This window comes from Sminthopsis crassicaudata, chromosome 6 (genome assembly GCF_048593235.1).
Source record: "Sminthopsis crassicaudata isolate SCR6 chromosome 6, ASM4859323v1, whole genome shotgun sequence".
Classification (NCBI taxonomy): Eukaryota; Metazoa; Chordata; class Mammalia; order Dasyuromorphia; family Dasyuridae; genus Sminthopsis; species Sminthopsis crassicaudata.
Window position 1 is genome coordinate 2,243,589 of NC_133622.1, and position 17,731 is coordinate 2,261,319.

The 17,731-nt window shown below is 45.2% G+C and overlaps 1 long non-coding RNA gene across 1 annotated transcript; it reads right to left on the reverse strand.

Annotated features, from left to right (window-relative positions):
• Positions 1-4,887: 4,887 nt before the first annotated feature.
• Positions 4,888-6,652, reverse strand: LOC141547898 (uncharacterized). Its single transcript, XR_012483660.1, has 2 exons — positions 5,266-6,652; positions 4,888-5,107 (listed from the first exon to the last, which is right to left on the reverse strand). It is a non-coding gene; the product is annotated as an uncharacterized LOC141547898 (long non-coding RNA).
• Positions 6,653-17,731: the final 11,079 nt, after the last annotated feature.

Sequence of the window (17,731 nt, forward strand, 5' to 3'; positions counted from 1 at the left end):
GCAGTGATTAAACTCTTCATTCAGAGGTTGCCAACCTTGTTAGTTCTCTGTAATTCCTGGACTTTTCAGTTATCCTTCCCATGCCAACTATTCAACATAAAAGGAAATAATTCTAGAGTTTATCATGTATATGTTCATAAGAAACAATATGAAGAGATTGATTCATTTTTTTCTCCTAAGGACACTAAAACATTCATAAGTACATTGACTAAAAATCAATTTGGCGTTTCTGGAATATTTCAAGACAATAATATTTGAGTATATCAACTATTCCCCATACTCCTTAGGCAAGCCTCTGATATGAACTAGGTAGGTGTATGTGGACACCAGGTCAGGAAGTTTTCTCTTCTGACTTGCCATTTAATAAATGCTTAATAAATCTATTTTTGGTTTTCTTTTAAAATGCACTCCAGGCAGAAGGGTGGCTAAGTGAAGAGAATGCATGATGGTGTTCTCAAACATAAGTTGAAAACAAAATTAATCCATAAAATAAAGAGGACTCAAGTCTAGGGGAGGAAAGGAAGCTGGGGCATTATGTCAAAAACTAGAGAGTAAGTTTATCTCATTGCTTTCCTCTTGTATAAAAGAGAGCATGGGAAGTAGGGGATAGAGAAGGAGAGGAAGAGAGAGACAGAGGAAGAGGAAGGAGAGAAGAGAGGAAGGGGGAGGAAAGAACAAACAAATGAATAAACAAATGAGCAAACAAATGATCTAACAGAAAAAATAATAGTTGTCATTTATATGGGTTTTTACATTGACAAAAATAAATTATCAGAATTGAGTCCTTACAACCATGTCAATAAATAATCCTTCACTAACAAAATGCAACAGCAAGAGATACAAAGAGAAATTCCATTCCAAACAAATGTTGAGAGTATAAAATATTTGGGAATCCATCTACCAAAGAAAAGTCAGGAATTATATGAGAAAAATTACAAAACACTTGCCACAAAAATAAAATCAGATTTAAATAATTGGAAAGACATTCAGTGCTCTTGGATAGGCCGAGCGAATATAATAAAGATGACAATACTCCCCAAACTAATCTATTTATTTAGTGCTATACCAATCAGACTCCCAAGAAACTATTTTAATGACCTAGAAAAAATAACAACAAAATTCATATGGAAGAATAAAAGGTCAAGAATTGCAAGGGAACTAATGAAAAAAAACTCAGAGGAAGGTGGTCTAAGTGTACCTGATCTAAAGCTATATTATATAGCAGCAGTCACCAAAACCATTTGGTATTGGCTACGAAATAGACCGGTAGATCAGTGGAACAGATTAGATACAAAGGACAAAAAAGGGTACATCTATAGCAATCTAATCTTTGACAGACCCAAAGATACCAACATTAGGGATAAAAATTCATTATTCGGAAAAAACTGTTGGGAAAACTGGAAATTAGTATGGCAGAAATTAGATATGGATCCACACTTAACACCATATACCAAGATAAGATCAAAATGGGTCCATGATTTAGGCATAAAGAGGGAGATAATAAATAGATTAGAGGAACAGAGGATAATCTACCTCTCAGACTTGTGGAGGAGGAAGGAATTTATGACCAGAGGAGAACTAGAGATCATTATTGATCACAAAATAGAAGATTTTGATTACATCAAACTAAAAAGTTTCTGTACAAATAATACTAATGCAAACAAGATTAGAAGGGAAGTAACAAATTGGGAAAATATTTTTAAAAACAAAGGTTCTGACAAAGGTCTCATTTCCAAAATATATAGAGAACTGACCATAATTTATAAGAAACCGAACCATTCTCCAATTGATAAATGGTCAAAGGATATGAACAGACAATTCTCAGAGGAAGAAATTGAAACTATTTCCACTCATATGAAAGAGTGTTCCAAATCACTACTGATCAGAGAAATGCAAATTAAGACCACTCTGAGATACCACTACACACCTGTCAGATTGGCTCAGATGACAGGAACAAATAATGACAAATGTTGGAGGGGATGTGGGAAAACTGGGACACTAATACATTGCTGGTGGAGTTGTGAAAGAATCCAGCCATTCTGGAGAGCAATCTGGAATTATGCCCAAAAAGTTATCAAGCTGTGCATACCCTTTGACCCAGCAGCGCTACTACTGGGATTATATCCCAAAGAAATACTAAAGAGCGGAAAGAGACCTGTATGTGCCAAAATGTTTGTGGCAGCTCTTTTTGTTGTAGCTAGAAACTGGAAGATGAATGGATGTCCATCAGTTGGAGAATGGTTGGGTAAATTGTGGTATATGAAGGTTATGGAATATTATTGCTCGGTAAGAAATGACCAGCAGGAGGAATACAGAGAGGCCTGGAGAGACTTAAATCAACTGATGCTGAGTGAAATGAATAGAACCAGAAGATCACTGTATACTTCAACAACGATACTGTATGAGGATGTATTCTGATGGAAGTGGAAATCTTCAACATAAAGAAGAGCCAACTCACTTCCAGTTGATCAATGATGGACAGAGGTAGATACACCCAGAGAAGAAACACTGGGAGGGGAATGTAAATTGTTAGCACTACAATCTGTCTGCCCAGGTTGCATGTACCTTCGGATTCTAATGTTTATTGTGCAACAAGAAAATGATATTCGCACACATGTATTGTACCTAGACTATATTGTAACACATGTAAAATGTATGGTATTGCCTGTCGTCGGGGGGAGGGAATAGAGGGAGGGGGGGTAATTTGGAAAAATGAATACAAGGGATAATATTATAAAATATATATATATATATATATATATATATATATATATATATATATATATATATATATATAATTAAAAATAAATAAATAAATAAATAATCCTACAAGTATTGTGAGGCCCATTTTAAAGATAAGGAAACTGAGGCAAAGAGTGATCACACAACACTCCTGAAGTGACTGATGATAAGGTCAAGCACTGGCTATTCTTATGCCAGAATTCTCCCTGCCACCCCGCAGATGCCTTCCCCGAATGGGAAGGGAAAAAAGCTCTCCTCACTGGTATTCAGAAATACCACAAGCTTCTCTGTAGGGGCCTCTGAACTAAAGCCAGATCATTAACGAGCGGCTTTAACACACACCTTATTATTTACCATTCTTTCATGTTTACAGTGCGCTAGCAGTGCTAGAGGCATTGTCCAGAACATAAAGGCAGACACAGTCCCTTTAACACAAATAAATCAAACTCTGAAATATCATAGTTTTATTTGCACTGTGGGCTTTTAAAAAAATAATATAGCAAAAGCTATGGTTTTATTTCCTTCCCTAAGTGCCATGGTTGGGAAACACTAATCAGAGCAAATGGCAGCGTTTCGGACTGCAAAGTAATGAGCCCTCCAGTCACCGAGCTATCTGTCACACGAGAACACATCCAGAAACAATGAACAGACTCGGGCTGTTACTGCAGAAAACAACCCCCGAAAGGGCCCAAGCAGCCATGACATCTTCACTCATCGTGCTGCCCCCTCCTCACCCCGGAAGCTCCCCCAAACTTTCTGGACTCCTTCCTCCCCAAACCTCCTCCAATGTCAGGAAGATGCCCCCTCCTCACCCCGGAAGCTCCCCCATGTTTTCTGGACTCCGTCCTCCCCAAATCTCCAATGTCAGGAAGATGCCCCCTCCTCACCCCGGAAGCTCCCCCAAACTTTCTGGACTCCTTCCTCCCCAAACCTCCTCCAATGTCAGGAAGATGCCCCCTCCTCACCCCGGAAGCTCCCCCATGTTTTCTGGACTCCGTCCTCCCCAAACCTCCAATGTCAGGAAGATGCCCCCTCCTCACCCCGGAAGCTCCCCCATGTTTTCTGGACTCCTTCCTCCCCAAATCTCCAATGTCAGGAAGATGCCCCCTCCTCACCCCGGAAGCTCCCCCATGTTTTCTGGACTCCTTCCTCCCCAAATCTCCAGGGTCAGGAAGATGCCCCCTCCTCACCCCGGAAGCTCCCCCATGTTTTCTGGACTCCGTCCTCCCCAAACCTCCAGGGTCAGGAAGATGTCCTGCCAAGCCTGGGCCCATCCTTTGTGGGTTATCCCGCTGCCCAGCGTCCCTCAACCTTTTCAGCTTCCCCTTTGGGAGTGTAAGCTCTTTTTGCCTGCATTTGTATTCCCAGCTCTGGGCACCCGAGGTCCCAAAGGCACAGGGAAGACCCCCTGACCTCACCAGACCCTCAAACATTGAGACGGAGGGCCTGAAAACCTTCAAGGTCATCTAAGGAGATGGGGCAGCAGAAGCCAAGTGGCTTAGGTCCCAGCCCTGCCGCCCTCACTGAACCAAGCTGCCTCCTGCTCAGCTCCTTGGCTTCTGGAGGAGGCTGATTCTTTCCACCTTCTGGGCTCCCCCTTCCTTTCAGCAGCCAATGTATTCCTAAGGTTGGTGGTTCAGCAAGAGTGCCTGGTTTGCATTAAGCCCCTCTGGACACACCTTTTAAAACAAATCAATGGCATTGGCATTTGTTATTTATTAAAGCAGAGTCAGATTAGCAAGAGGGGAAATCTCCCCAAGCTGGGGGTCGGGCGCCGCCTCCCTTGCCTGTCTCTGCTCCATGGCTATGGGAACCGCTCAGTTTCCCCGGGCTCATGGCTGCACTGGATCACTCTCACACCTCAGGCATAACAACGGGCCCAGAATCCCCCGACTTGCCTCTCCCTTCCGTTGGGGAAGCCTGATTAAGCTTATGGGGGAGGCCAAAACTCGACTCTCCCCACCACTCCGCAGGACCACTCACTGTCAGAGCAGGGCAACCGCTCAAGCTTCCTTTCCCTTTGCTGGGATTTGCAGAGCTTCCACTGCCCTGCAGAGTATTGTGTGAGCTCTTTAATCGCGACCCAGTTCAGATGCAGAGAGATCAAGGCTTCATTTGGCCATACAGTCCTCCATGCATACAAGATTTGTGACTGTTCACCACTTCCAGGTGATTTTCTTTTTTTAATAATATTTTCTTTTTCCCAATTACAGTCACTTTAACATTTTTTTAGTTTTGACTTCCCGGGGTTCTTCCTCCCTCTCTCAGCTGCTCTTTCCCAAGATGGTAAACAATTTGATTCAGGTTTTAATGGGCAGTCCCAAATGGTCTTCTCGAGCGTTCTTTTGTAGAACTGACTGCGGAACTAAAAATGAACAAGAAAACAGACTCATGTTTATTATCTCAGATTCAACCTAGTGAGAAAATTGTGCCTGCCCCACTCCCACCTGCGGCGCTCGCAAAGCCTCGGTCCTCCGAGGGCCTCCCCGGCCCTGGGCCCTAAACTTAGCTTTCCCTCCTTACCCTACTCTCCCCCAGCATCCCCGGCAAGCCCTGGTAGGAGGCTCCCGAGGAGCGAGGACTACCGCAGAGCGGCCAGCCACGGCTGAGACCCGAGGCGGGGTCATCCCTTCGGTTCCTCTCCGCCCGAGTAGGCCTGAAGAAGGCTCGCGTGGAGTGAAAGCCTGAAGAAAGCTCAGACTCAATGAGTCATGGACACAGGCAGAGCCTCCCGCCCAGAGGGGGGCAGTGGCTGCTCAGTCAGTTAGTTCATAAAACGCTACGCGGCACTAAGGTGGAATCAAAAAGAATGCAGAGGGGCCCCTGCCTTGGAGGCTCTCGAGCTCCAGCGGGGGGCGCAGCATTAACGGAATTCCGTGCGAGCAGAGCGCCATCTCTCAGCCGTGGGGCCCGGGAGAAGCACCTGAGGCAGGAGGGCCAAGGTCACCACACAGGGACAGTAGATCATGGGTCGGTCTCCTTTCTTGGGCATAGTAGAAGTAATCTCGCTACTTTTTCCCCTTTAGGCTGCTGGGTTGGATGGTTGTTTGCTTTCTCTCGCCCCAGGTGACAGGAAGGGCTTTTACCAGTCTGGGCGCGCCCAGCTCTAGCCCGGGAACCTGGAATCAGCGTTCATGGCTGCCGGCCGCGGGATAACGGTGGGAAGCTCCTGAAGGCAGTGACCGCGGGTGACCGTCCAGCTGTGGGAGAATTCCGGCTCCCAGGCGTGTGCTGCCTCGGGCTCGCCCCTCCTCAGCACCTGCTGCCGGCGGCAGCGCTGATGCAAAGCGGGGACTGTCCGTCCCTCCCGCAGCATGGCCGCATGCAATGTAAATACTGGCTTCTGCCGAGACGCATGCTCTTAGTCACCGTTTTATCCAAATTAATTAAACCGCTCCCTACATTAGTGAGCCTGTGGACTGACATGGTGAGGTAAAGAGGAAAGGCGGGGCGCATCTTAGGAGAACAGGGGCCATTGGGATTTCTTGCCAAAAGTACTGGAGAGGTTGGTCCTTTCCTTCTCCGGCCCGCGTGCGGAGAGGAAGCTGAGGCGGCCGAGGGGAGGGCAACGTCTGAGGCTGGATTCGAACCCTGGAGAGCGAACTTCCGGCTCCGGCTCTCCACGCTCCGCCCCGCCCGGATGAAGGACCGCAAGATTCCGACAGAAAAGTGGAGACGGGGCGGAAGTGAGACGGGGCGGAAGTGAGACGGGGCGGAAGTGAGACGGGGCAGAAGTGAGACGGGGCGGATGACGATTTGCAAGATGGAACCGTGAGCCCCCTCGTCACTGGTGAATTGTTTAGTTCTGTTTGGTTTCTGAATGTTTTCTCTGAGATTACAAGGAAATATGGTCGGATAGGAGGAGTGGGAAGAAGAGGGCAATGCAGAATCCCGGAAATATCCGGGAAACGAAGCTGTCAATCAGCCAGTACTCGGCCCCGCCCCGCCCCCTCTTCCTCATACCTACTTTACTGTTACTCTCATAGTCTTTAATAAAGTCTCATCCAAACTGGGATTCCTGCCGCCTCCTCAGTCACATCCCTCCTTTCCTTCCGGGTCATTCCACCACGCGGCCTTAGTGCGAAGCTCCCTGCCTGTGTGAGCACTTTCATTGAATTAGACAAAAGGGCTCGAATGTGAGACGCTTTCTAGGAAACCAGCGCTTTTCAGCGTTGAAGCAGCAGAGCGGACAAGCAGAAAACTCTCCTCGCCCGGGGCCCCTCAGCAGTGTGTCAGCGGGTGCTGCTGCCCGGCTCAGGGAGACCCCGGGTGGTGGTGGCTGTTCCGTCTGTCCGACGCTCCACGAGCCCGGGCGGGATTCGCCGTGTCCTTCTCCCGCTCTTTTTCCAGGGAAGGGACAGCGCCCCACGGCTGGGAAGTGGGCGAGCTCCCGCGTGACTCCGGGCCGGCACTCTCCCGGGACCCCGGCTGCCCGGGACACAGCGCCAGGGGAGGTGCTCGTGGGCAGCTGGCGCGGGGCACGCGGCAGTTCTGGTCTGTCAGCGCGGGGACGCGGTATGGCCCAAGGAAGGGGGGAGCCGTGTGCTGAACGCCCGGTGGACGCTCCTGTGGTACGTGAGTCACCCTCAAGGTGAGGTGTGGCCCGGTCTCACCGGAGCTCCGGCTGAGGAGAAATTAACCAAAGGACCCGCCAAAAGGTGGGACGTGGCAGGGACTGTCCAGCTCAGCTGCCGCCACCGGCGATCAGTGAAGACCCTCACGCAGCCGCGCAGGCCCTTTGTGCTCGCGCCGGACCGTGGGCCCGAGGGCCCGGGACTGGGCTGAGACTGGCGTCTCCTCGGGGTGGCCCCAAGCCCGCGCGCGCGTGCAGAGATGAAGGTGACGCGTGAAAGAAAGAGGGCGATGAATAGAAATAGTGATGGAACTCCATGGAAAGTTTGCAAATACTACTTGTTTGTTTCACAGCAGCCTCGGGAGGCAGGGGCTGATAGCACGGCCATTTTACACTGAGGAAGGACTTGTCCGGGGTCACTTGGCCAGTCAGAGTTCTCCAGGACTCCGGGGCCGCATCACCCAGCTGCCAGTCCCGCGCAGTGATCTTGTGCGCTCTGATTTGTTTGTCCTCCCGTTTTGGTGTTCATTCTCGGAGGGCAGGGACTATTTTTACTTGTCTCCGTGTTCCCGGCATCTAGAACAGCGGGACTGCAAGGGTGACGGAACGTGGGAGCACCAGCCGCCCGGGGGACTTGCGGGTCACCTAGGAGAGTGACCCAGGGCTGGGACAGGGGAGAGCGGGAGTGGAAGGGGCTTCCTAGCTGTAACCCGGATGGAAGTTTACAGGGAGGCCCAGGGAGACAGCCCGGCGGCGTCTGGGGCCGGCTGTGGGGGCGGGGCCAGCGGGGTCAGCTTCACAAAGAGCGGAAGGCAGCCGGGGCCGTCCAGATGCGGAGGGGCTGAGCCGAGGCTGCGCGGCCGGCGAGCGCCGGCAGATGGCAGCAGAGAACAGCGACATCCCAAGTTGGATCCCCCAGCATTAGCTAAGGGCGAGAAGGGGGCAGGAAAAGCGAGGGGCGGAGAACCCTGGCCCGAGGGGGCGAGCCATCCTCCTGTGCCGTCCGGTCTCGGGCTACCCTGTCACGTGTTCTTAGCCCCCCCCCCACGGGGGCGGGCTATCAGAGCGACGGTGTTAGCTTCTACCCCATATGGAGGCTCTTTTTTAGCCGACTACTGCTAGCCGTGCCTTCCCATGCGATAAGCGCCATTTCCACGCCTGCGTGGGGGCTTACACGTGTCTATGACGGAAGCACGTGCCCAGAGCCGAATGCTCGGGCGCTCCTTCCGCGGCTACTTCCGGGCTGCAGGGCCGCGCTTTGCACCCGCCATCTTGGCCACTGCGAATTCACCCCGCTGCGTTTTCCTCCAGCATCTTCTTGTCTGAAAGAAGACCTGGAGCTTTGGTCAGAGGCTTTGCTTAGACGCGCCCACTGAGCAGCTCAATGCCCGATTTCTGGTCCAAGAGAAGGAAGCGAGGCGCCAGACTGGGCTTTAGCAAGGGTTTCTTTTCTAGAGCTACCAGATTATTAACGCGGAGAGATCCGCCCTCTGGAAATCCCCGCCCTTGTAATGGCAGCTTGGACCCCAGCTACCCCCGGACACCCAAGGCATCCGGGATCTCCATCGCTCCGGGAGATTTTTCTTACTTCTCCTTGAGGAGGTAGCAGGGGCCTGACCTGATGGAGGGAAAACTCCTTTTCCTGAATTCGAATCCGGACTCAGACCCCGTGACCGGGCAAGTCCTTTTCCCTCCTGGTCTTAGTTCTCTCAGCTGTAAAAGGAGCCGGAGAAGGACAGGACAAGAGGCTCGACGTCTTTGCCAAGAAAACCCCAGAGGGGATGGCAAACGTCAAAGGGGACTGAAGGACAAAATGGCTGCCACGTCCAAGCGCTGGGAATCAGTATGTGCCCCCAAGCACGACAAGTTCCTTCATTGGCCATCCCCGAAGCGTCGGCCCTATCCCGCCCCTCCCCCCCCCCCCCCCCCCCCCCTGGCAGCAGGGCTAACATGTTTCCTCAGCGGCCTCTCTGTGGATCCCAGTGCGTAATTCTTTCACAGGCGCGGTTTACAATGTTCCCGTCTCTGTATACATTCTTCCCGGTCCTGCGCCCTGCGCCCGGCCTCAGTCCCCACGCCTTCCCAGGGTTCTCTGAAGCTCCGTAAGGAGAGAGGCTGGACCAGGGATCTCAAGGGCTGAAGTAGCTAGCCCAATGTCACTCCGGACCGCCCGCCTCGCCTTTGGCTCCGTCTGTCCCGCCCCGCGTTTCCTCTCCTAGAGCTTTACACCAAGCTTTCCTCGTTACAACCCTACGAGGCAGCGTCCGGACGGACCTCGGACACCACCAGAGAGTGGCGGTCACTCCATCCCATTTGCCTCAGTTTCCTCATTTGTAATTGGGGACAGTAACAAGGATCTATCCGTTACAATTTGTAAATGACAGCGCGTAGTAAGTCCCTATAAATGTTAGCTGATGTGGTTCTTGTTATTGCCCCCATATGGTGAAGTAGGAGTATGGTTATCGTTATCTCAATCAACAAGTAGGGAAACTGAGACCCGAGCAGTCCCAGGGTGTTACAGTCCAGAGCGGAGACGCCGGGATTCCCTTAGGGAGCTCACAGACTCCGAGGCCGGAGAACTCAGAGCGAGACTGTCTGCTCCTCATGCGTGCCCTCAGGTTCCTGGAGTGCGCATAATTCCCGGGGACTGCTGTTTGTTGTCCTTGTTGCTTGGTTGCTCAGCTCGGGGACTCGGGCCAGCAGAGCCATTTCCACCCTCACTTTCTTAATTACATTTGTAGCTCCTCCCAAAATTAATACCCCCCCTCCCTCCTCCCCCAAATCCGACACAGTGTTGGATTTCTCTGTGGAGGGAAAAACACGCATGTTCATTCCAAGCAAAATTGCTTCACAACCAAAATGATTTCATCCTGCCTTTCCTTCTCCCAGAAGACACCCTTCTGCTGTTCCTCAATGGAAAGTTTTAGGGCATGTCTGACAGGATAGCTCCAATTGTCCCGGGGAGAAGGTGTGAGCTTGCAAAAATGTATGCTCTTCCTCCAGCTCTGGGGCCCTTCCCAGACCACTCTGGTGAGAGCCCGAGAGCCTGAGAAGCTTGTACTTGGAATGCATTTGTATTTTTAATTGAATACAGGAAGTGAGATAGAGACAGAGTGCCGTATGAAGGTGTGAAGTGTATTATGGTCATTCTTAGTTCATTTGAGCCACACAGCACCCCGTAAGGTAGGCTATTCAAGTACAGCAGTTTCTTGGTCACCCCCTCTTGCCCATGAGCCCCCAAGGAAAGCCATTCAGAACCATATCTCACAAGTCCCCGCTGATACGTTTACTTTTAGGAGTCTGTCAGAGGACGCATTAGCTCAAACAAAAGACATTTAACCAAATGACATAGTAAAAAAAAAAAAATTCCTCTTCTCCCACAGATCTCTAAGGTTAGAGCGCGCATTTAGGGTTAGGGTCAGGGTTAGAGTCGGGGGTTGGGAGGGTGCGCATTTAGAGAGAATGGGAATGAGCAGGACCACGCAGGCGGCCGAGGAACATGAACAGAGGCACACAACAGGGATCCTTGAGACCAGGGATCTGTGTTAGAGACATGGAAGCACGTGGTTAAGGCTTGTGTGTGTCCAGGGCAGCTCACACCCCTGGCACAGCTGGAAGTACCACCCGCTGTTTTCGTTCTTCTGCTGATCTCACTACTGGGCATTTCTGCTGGGTGGTCCCTAAGTTCTTATCATCCAGCAGTTTCTGGGCTTCGTCAGCAGGCTCCTATCACAGACTGGAAGGTTTCTCCCTGTAAGGGCAGACTGAGCCTCTACACCTCCCTGAGGATGCTGTTGAATAAAAATCTCTCAGGTTGGGGGTGGAGCCAAGATTATGTCATTCCACTGCCTTAGGCTAAATTTCAGCCCAACATTCTAAATAACATCTGATTTAGGATTAGAAATCTCCAAAATTCCCTTTAGCTTGGCTAGCAAAAGAATTTGACCAGAATAATAGCTAAATTCAAGGTCTTTGCCCTTCATCTCCTGTCCCCAAATTCTGTCTGTTGTGTATGCCTTTCAGCAACCCACTCCTCTAGTATTTGGTGCTATATTTTGGACAGTGAAAAACTTGTAGTCTCCTTACAACATTCTGTAGCTAGGGGAAGTGACTGAGTGAAAGTCATGTAATGAATAAGGGGTTAAAGGCAAGGCAGGCTTAAAACTCGTGTGCTCAAGAAGCATGTCTTCAAAGTCTAGCATTTTTTTAAACTTTTACTATGCGCCAAAGAGTACCAAACTTGGGAGGCAAGTTCAACAATTTTTCTTTTATATTGGACTGCTGTTCTAAAAATGACTAGGCAAAGAGAGATGAAAAAGGAAAGAGCTAATAGGCACTGAACTAAAAATCCTGAGAGATTATTTTTCTCTAAATAAAGACTTGGCAAAGAGTTGAGTTCTCTATCTGTTCTCTGAACCTCCACTCTCTCTTACTTCCATACTTATCCTCCTCTATCTTCAGCACCAGCACCTTCTTTTTCCCCCTTTTCTCTTTCTCCTTTCTTTCTCTCCTTCCCCACTTTCTCTCTCTTCTCCCTCTTCTCAAAAACCTTTGTTTGACCTTGTCTTTATAACTAGAAGCCAAACTTCTAGAATTCAAAGTGACTTATTATTTATATACAATGCATTCCACCAAAAAAAAGCATTAAAGGCATTGTGTGCTTTATTCATTTATTTAAATATTTCAGGAGATTAAGAAGCCCATTTATAGGGATATCCCTTGTACTAACACAAATCATGGCTACTTAAATATCAGAAAATGGCTTCATGAGTTATTTTATTACTCAGTTGTTTCAGTCATTTCCAACTCTCTGAGACCTCCATCTAGGGTTTTCTTAACAAAGATACTGGAGTAATTTTCCATGTCCTTCTCCAGCTCATTGTATAGATAAGGAAATTGAGAAAAAGAAGATGAAATGACTTGCCTAGGGTCATATCACTGATAAGTGTCTCAGGCAGGATTCGAACTCGGGAAGATGAGTCTTCCTGATTCCAGGTCTAGTGCTCTATTACTATACTACCCACCGCCCTTTGTGAATTAAACAATGGCCAAATAATCAAATTACCTAGTGTCAGATTTTACAGTAATCTATCTAGCTATGGGTTGGTCCATTTCTATAGCCCACCATGGTACACAATTCCCCATATCCAGACAAGATAATATCCCAGGTGGTAGAAAATAATGGATGGAGTGTTGGATTCCAAATACCAACTCTGAGACTTCCAAATATCGCACTTAATCTTTATATGCTTGGTGCAACTTCTTAGACTTTGTCTATAAGATCATAGCTGGATTCCCATCATGGAAGTGCCCTACATTAACAAAAATTATATATGCCTCACATATTTCCATATACTTTTCCATTAGAAATTCTAACAAATAATTTACAAAAAATCTCCATTTTTTTCAATGATGAATAAAAAACAACAGCAACTTAATGAATTGAAACCCTTGGGTGTTTCCCATTGCCTTTGAAGGGAGCACCAATCTCATCAGGATGGATACTGGTACAGACTATACCCTGTCCATGGTCCCTTCTTTCTGCATGATTTTGGTCCATCTCCATCTAGCTTAGTGACAGTGGAAAGAGCATTGGGCCTGGAGATGGGAAAACCTAAAATCAAATCCGACTTCAGACTGGTTGTGTTATCTGGAGTTAGGGTTGGGAAACTTAACAGCTGTCGACTTCAGTCTCCTCAACTATGACGATGGGATAATAATAGCTCTTCTCTCCCAGATTGTTGTAAGTATAATATGAAATATTTGTAAAGTGACTCACACGGTGCCTGGCACATGGAAGGTGCTTAATAAATATTCCTTTCCTTCCAAACAATTAGAATCATTGATTCCAAATCGTCAATAGCCATTCGGTCAGTTAAGCCCCTTTTTGGCCGCTGGGGAAACAAAATATGGTCAAAAATAGCCCCTGCCCTCAAGTTGCTCACAATTTAATGCAATGTGCATCAACTAGATGCAAAGAAGAGTTCTATGGTACTGAATGTGGAAGGCAGAGATGGGGGACAGGAAGTTCATTTGAGAGGTGTAGATTATGTGAACATTCCAGAGTCAAAGATGGAAGAGACTTGGACAAAAACGATGGTTTGGGGCTGCCTGTGGTGACAGAAGGAACATTCAGAGCAGCTGCTTAATCTAGCATGATTCTTGAGTGAACCAATCTCTTCTGGAGTCACAATTCTGATCAGTAGCCACATTGCTGTGTGACAACTGCAAGAGATTGTGAACAAGTATAGATGAGCCAGCACAAAGCATTCTCCACAACAGGAAAAATAAGGGGTAGCCAGCTATGGTGGCTCATGCCTACAATTCCTACTAGTTCTTCTCTTGAGTTCAGAGGTTCTGAAGGGCCATGGGGCTAAAGTCAATCAGAATTAATATGGGGAAGAGTGAAGTTATTAGATTAAGGAGGAGAAACTAAAAAATAAAAAGACAGCAGATTAAATCTCCAACGCTCATTAGAAGTGGAATTGGGGTTCATCAATGACTCCTGCACTTACCAAACCAAGTGAAATACGAAAGCCAGAAAGAAAGATTAAAAAGAGCTGACCTATATCCATACATCGGAGGGCATGACTCAGTGTTCCCTAGTGGATAGCCCTAATCTCAGAGATTAGTCATTAAAGGTCAGATACACAGCTCCATATCAAATCTAAGACATGTCATCTTCATGTAAAGCCTTTACTTGATGTATCCTGCTCTGGCCACTGAAGAAAGAGAGGGCAACAAAGAAAAAAAAAAAATCCTTGCAGCAAATGTGCACAGTCAAGCAAAGCCAATCCCCAAATCAGCCTTGTCCAAAAATCTGTATCTCGTTACACAGCTTGAGACCATCACCCTTCTCTCAGTGGATAGCATATTTTATCTTCAGGCCTCTGGAATTTTGGGTTTTCATTTCATTAATCATAGTTTTCAAATTTTTCAAAGTAATTTTTTATAATGTTGTTATTGTGTAAAGTCTTCTGCTGGCTGAGCTAACTCCATTCTGATCCATTCATACAGATTTTCCAATTTCCTCTGAAACCATGCAGTTCTAATTTCCACTTGTAACCAAAAAATGTGTATGTTTTTAAAATTTTATATAACATCTTCTCTCATAAATCCTTTGTAGTTGATTTGAATATTCTTATTACTTATAATAGCTTAGTTGTTCACAGTTGTTCTTCAAACAATGTTACTATTATAATAGACAACATTCTCTTGGTTCTGCTCATTTCTCTCCTTTCATGCAAATCTTTCCATGTTTTTTCCCTAAAATCAACCTGTTTATCATTTATTATACACAATAGTATTCCATCACAACTATATACCACAACTTATTTAGTCATTCCCCAACTGATGGGCATCTACTCAATTTCCAGTTCTTTGTCACCACAAGGAAAATTACTATAAATATCGTAGAACATAAAGATTCTTTTCCTTTTGTGCCTGATCACTTTGACAAAAAGACTTAGTGATGTTGCTGGGTCAGAAGGCATAATTTTATAACTCTTTGGGCATAATTCCAGTTTGCTTTCCAAAAAGTTTGCTTTACAGTTCTACCAACAATGTATTAGAGTCTCATTTTTTCCCACATCCCCTGCAACATTTGTCATTTTGCCTTTCTATCATTTTAACCAACCTGATAAGAGTGAGAAGGTATGTCAAGGTTTTTAAATATGCATTTCTCTAATCAATGATCTCTAATCAATGATTTAGAACTTTTTTTTTCATGTGACAACATAATAGCTTTTTTTCTTCTTCCAAAAACTGCCTATTCATATTCTTTGACCACTTATCAATTGGGAAATGGCCTATATCCTTATAAATTTGACTCCATTTTTTACATATCTGACATGAGACTTTTATCCAAAAAACTGTCTGTAAAAATTTCTCAGGACACTAAGTGGCACAATGGATAGAGCACCATCAGGAGGACCTGAGTTCAAATCTGACCTCAGATACTTAACATTTCCTAGCTGTGTGACCCTGGGCAAGTCATTTAACCCCAATTGTCTCAGCAAAAAAAAAAAAAAAAAATTCTCCCAATTTTTTGCTTTCCTTCTAACCTTGGCTACATTGGTTTTATTTGTACAAAATCTTTTTTTTAATTTTTGCAATCAAAATTATCCATTTTACATTCTATAATTATCTCCATCTCTTGTTCATTCATAAATTTTTCTCCTATTCATAGTTCTGATAGGTAATGGGTTCCATATTCTAATTTTCTTATGCTCTCTCCCTTTATGTATAGGTCATGGATCCATTTTGACTTTGTCTTGGTAAATAGTATAACATATTGGTCTATATATAGTTTTGGCCCTATTGCTTTTCTGATTTCTCAACAATTTTGAGTTTTTATCCCCAAAGCTTAAATCATTACATTTGTTAAATACAAGTTTACTATAAGTATTTACTGTTTATTCTATTCTATTGGTTCACCATTATATCTCTGACCCAGTACCAAATGGTTTGATAATTACTATTTTATAATATAGTTTAAGATCTGTAACTACTAGGCCTTCTTCTTTTACAATTTTTCTCATTAATTCCTTTGATATTCCTGACTTTTTGTTCTTCCAAATTAATTTTGTTATTATTTTTCTAACTCAATAAAATAATTTTGGTAACTTAATTGAAATAGCACTGAATAATAGATTAGTTTAAATAGAACTGTCATTTTTATTATATTCAACTCACCTATGAATAATATTTTCCCCATTTAAGAAGTAAACAGTCTAACCTTATTAAATCCTTTATGATTAGTCAATCATGTTTACCTTTTTACATTTCTCCTCATTCTTGTATGTCAAATTTTTTTTCAGTTCTGGTTTTTTCCTCAAGAGTGCTCGAAAGTCCTTTACTTACTTTTTTACCCAGCAGGAATACACTCAGTTTTTCGGAGTAAGTTATTTTTGGCTGCAAATCTGGCTCCTTTGCTCTACAGATTGTTGTATTCCATGGCCTTCAAACTTTTGCTAAATCTTGTGCTATCCTTACTGTAACTCCACAGTATTTAAATTGTTTCTACTTGCTTGCAGCATTTTCTTCTTGACCTGGGAGCTTTAAAACTCAACTATAATGTCACTGTGAATTTTCATTTGGTGTTCTCTTTCAGGTAATGATTAGTAGATTTTTCCTTCCTAATTCTAAAAATTCAGGGTAATTCTCCATGATAATTTCTTGAAGTCTAGTATCTAGACTCTTTTTGGGGGAATGACTTTCAAATAGTCCAATAATTCTTATATTATCTCTCCTCGATTTGTTTTCCAGGACAGTTATTTTTCCCAATTAGCATTTCATATTTTTTTTATTTTTTCATTCTTTTGATTTTAATATTTCTTGATGTCTTATAAAGTCATTAGCTTCCCCTCAATTCTAATTTTTAAGAGGTTATTTTCTCCAGTAAGTTTTTAGATATTTTTAAAAATTGGTTGACTTTTCATAATTTTTTTGATTTTCTTGCCTTACTCATTTCTTTTCTCTCTACCTCTCTTGTTTGACTTTTAAAGTCCTCTTAAGTTCTTCCAAGAACTCTATTTTGGGCTTTTAACCATTTTACCTTTTTCTTTGAAGTTTCATAGGAAATTGTTTTGACTTCATTTTTTTTTCTTTCTGAACCCCTGATCTTCTCTAAATATCATAGTAGCCATCTATGATCAGGTTCTTTATCTGCTGTTTACTCATTTTAATGACCTATTTCTTGATTGTTCACTTAATGTTATGGTCAGGCTCTACCCTCAAGTTGTGGGGGGAACTAGCTTTATGTTTTTCATGCTGTTATTTTCAGCACTCTGTCTGAGGGTCTTTGACTTTTTTTTTCCAATATACTTTGATCCAAGGTTATCTCACTGCTCCTCCAGCATCAGCTGGAGGTCTATGAATGACCTATGAATGACTCACCAGCCACTAAGGCTCCCCTCACCACTGCCACTACAACCACCCTCATTTTCTGGGTTCCTTACACTGCTCGACTCAGCTCACCTCTCAGCTCTGAAACCAAAAACATGGACTCCAAAGTGAGCATAATCAGCAGATTCCCTCCTCTCCCTTTGCTACCATACTCACCAAGATGGCAGCCACAGCCTGAGACCCATCCAACCCAAGAGCCTGAATCTCATGTCTAGTGAAAAGGGGCCCTCACAGACACTAAAGTCCCCACACACCTGGGGTGAAAGTTGCCTCTGACCCAGCTGACCTTAGGATTTGCTGTTTGTTGACACTACCCATAGGTCAGATCTTTCCTAATGACTTCCCAACTTTACGTGCTGAATGACCTCTTTACTCTGACTTGTAATTATTTCTGCCTCTGTAAAATTTACTTTGAGGCATTATTTTATTGGGGGGGGGTTGAGAGAACCAGTTAATTTTCTGTCTTACTCCCCCATCTTCCCACAATTCCCTCTTGAGACACATGTATTT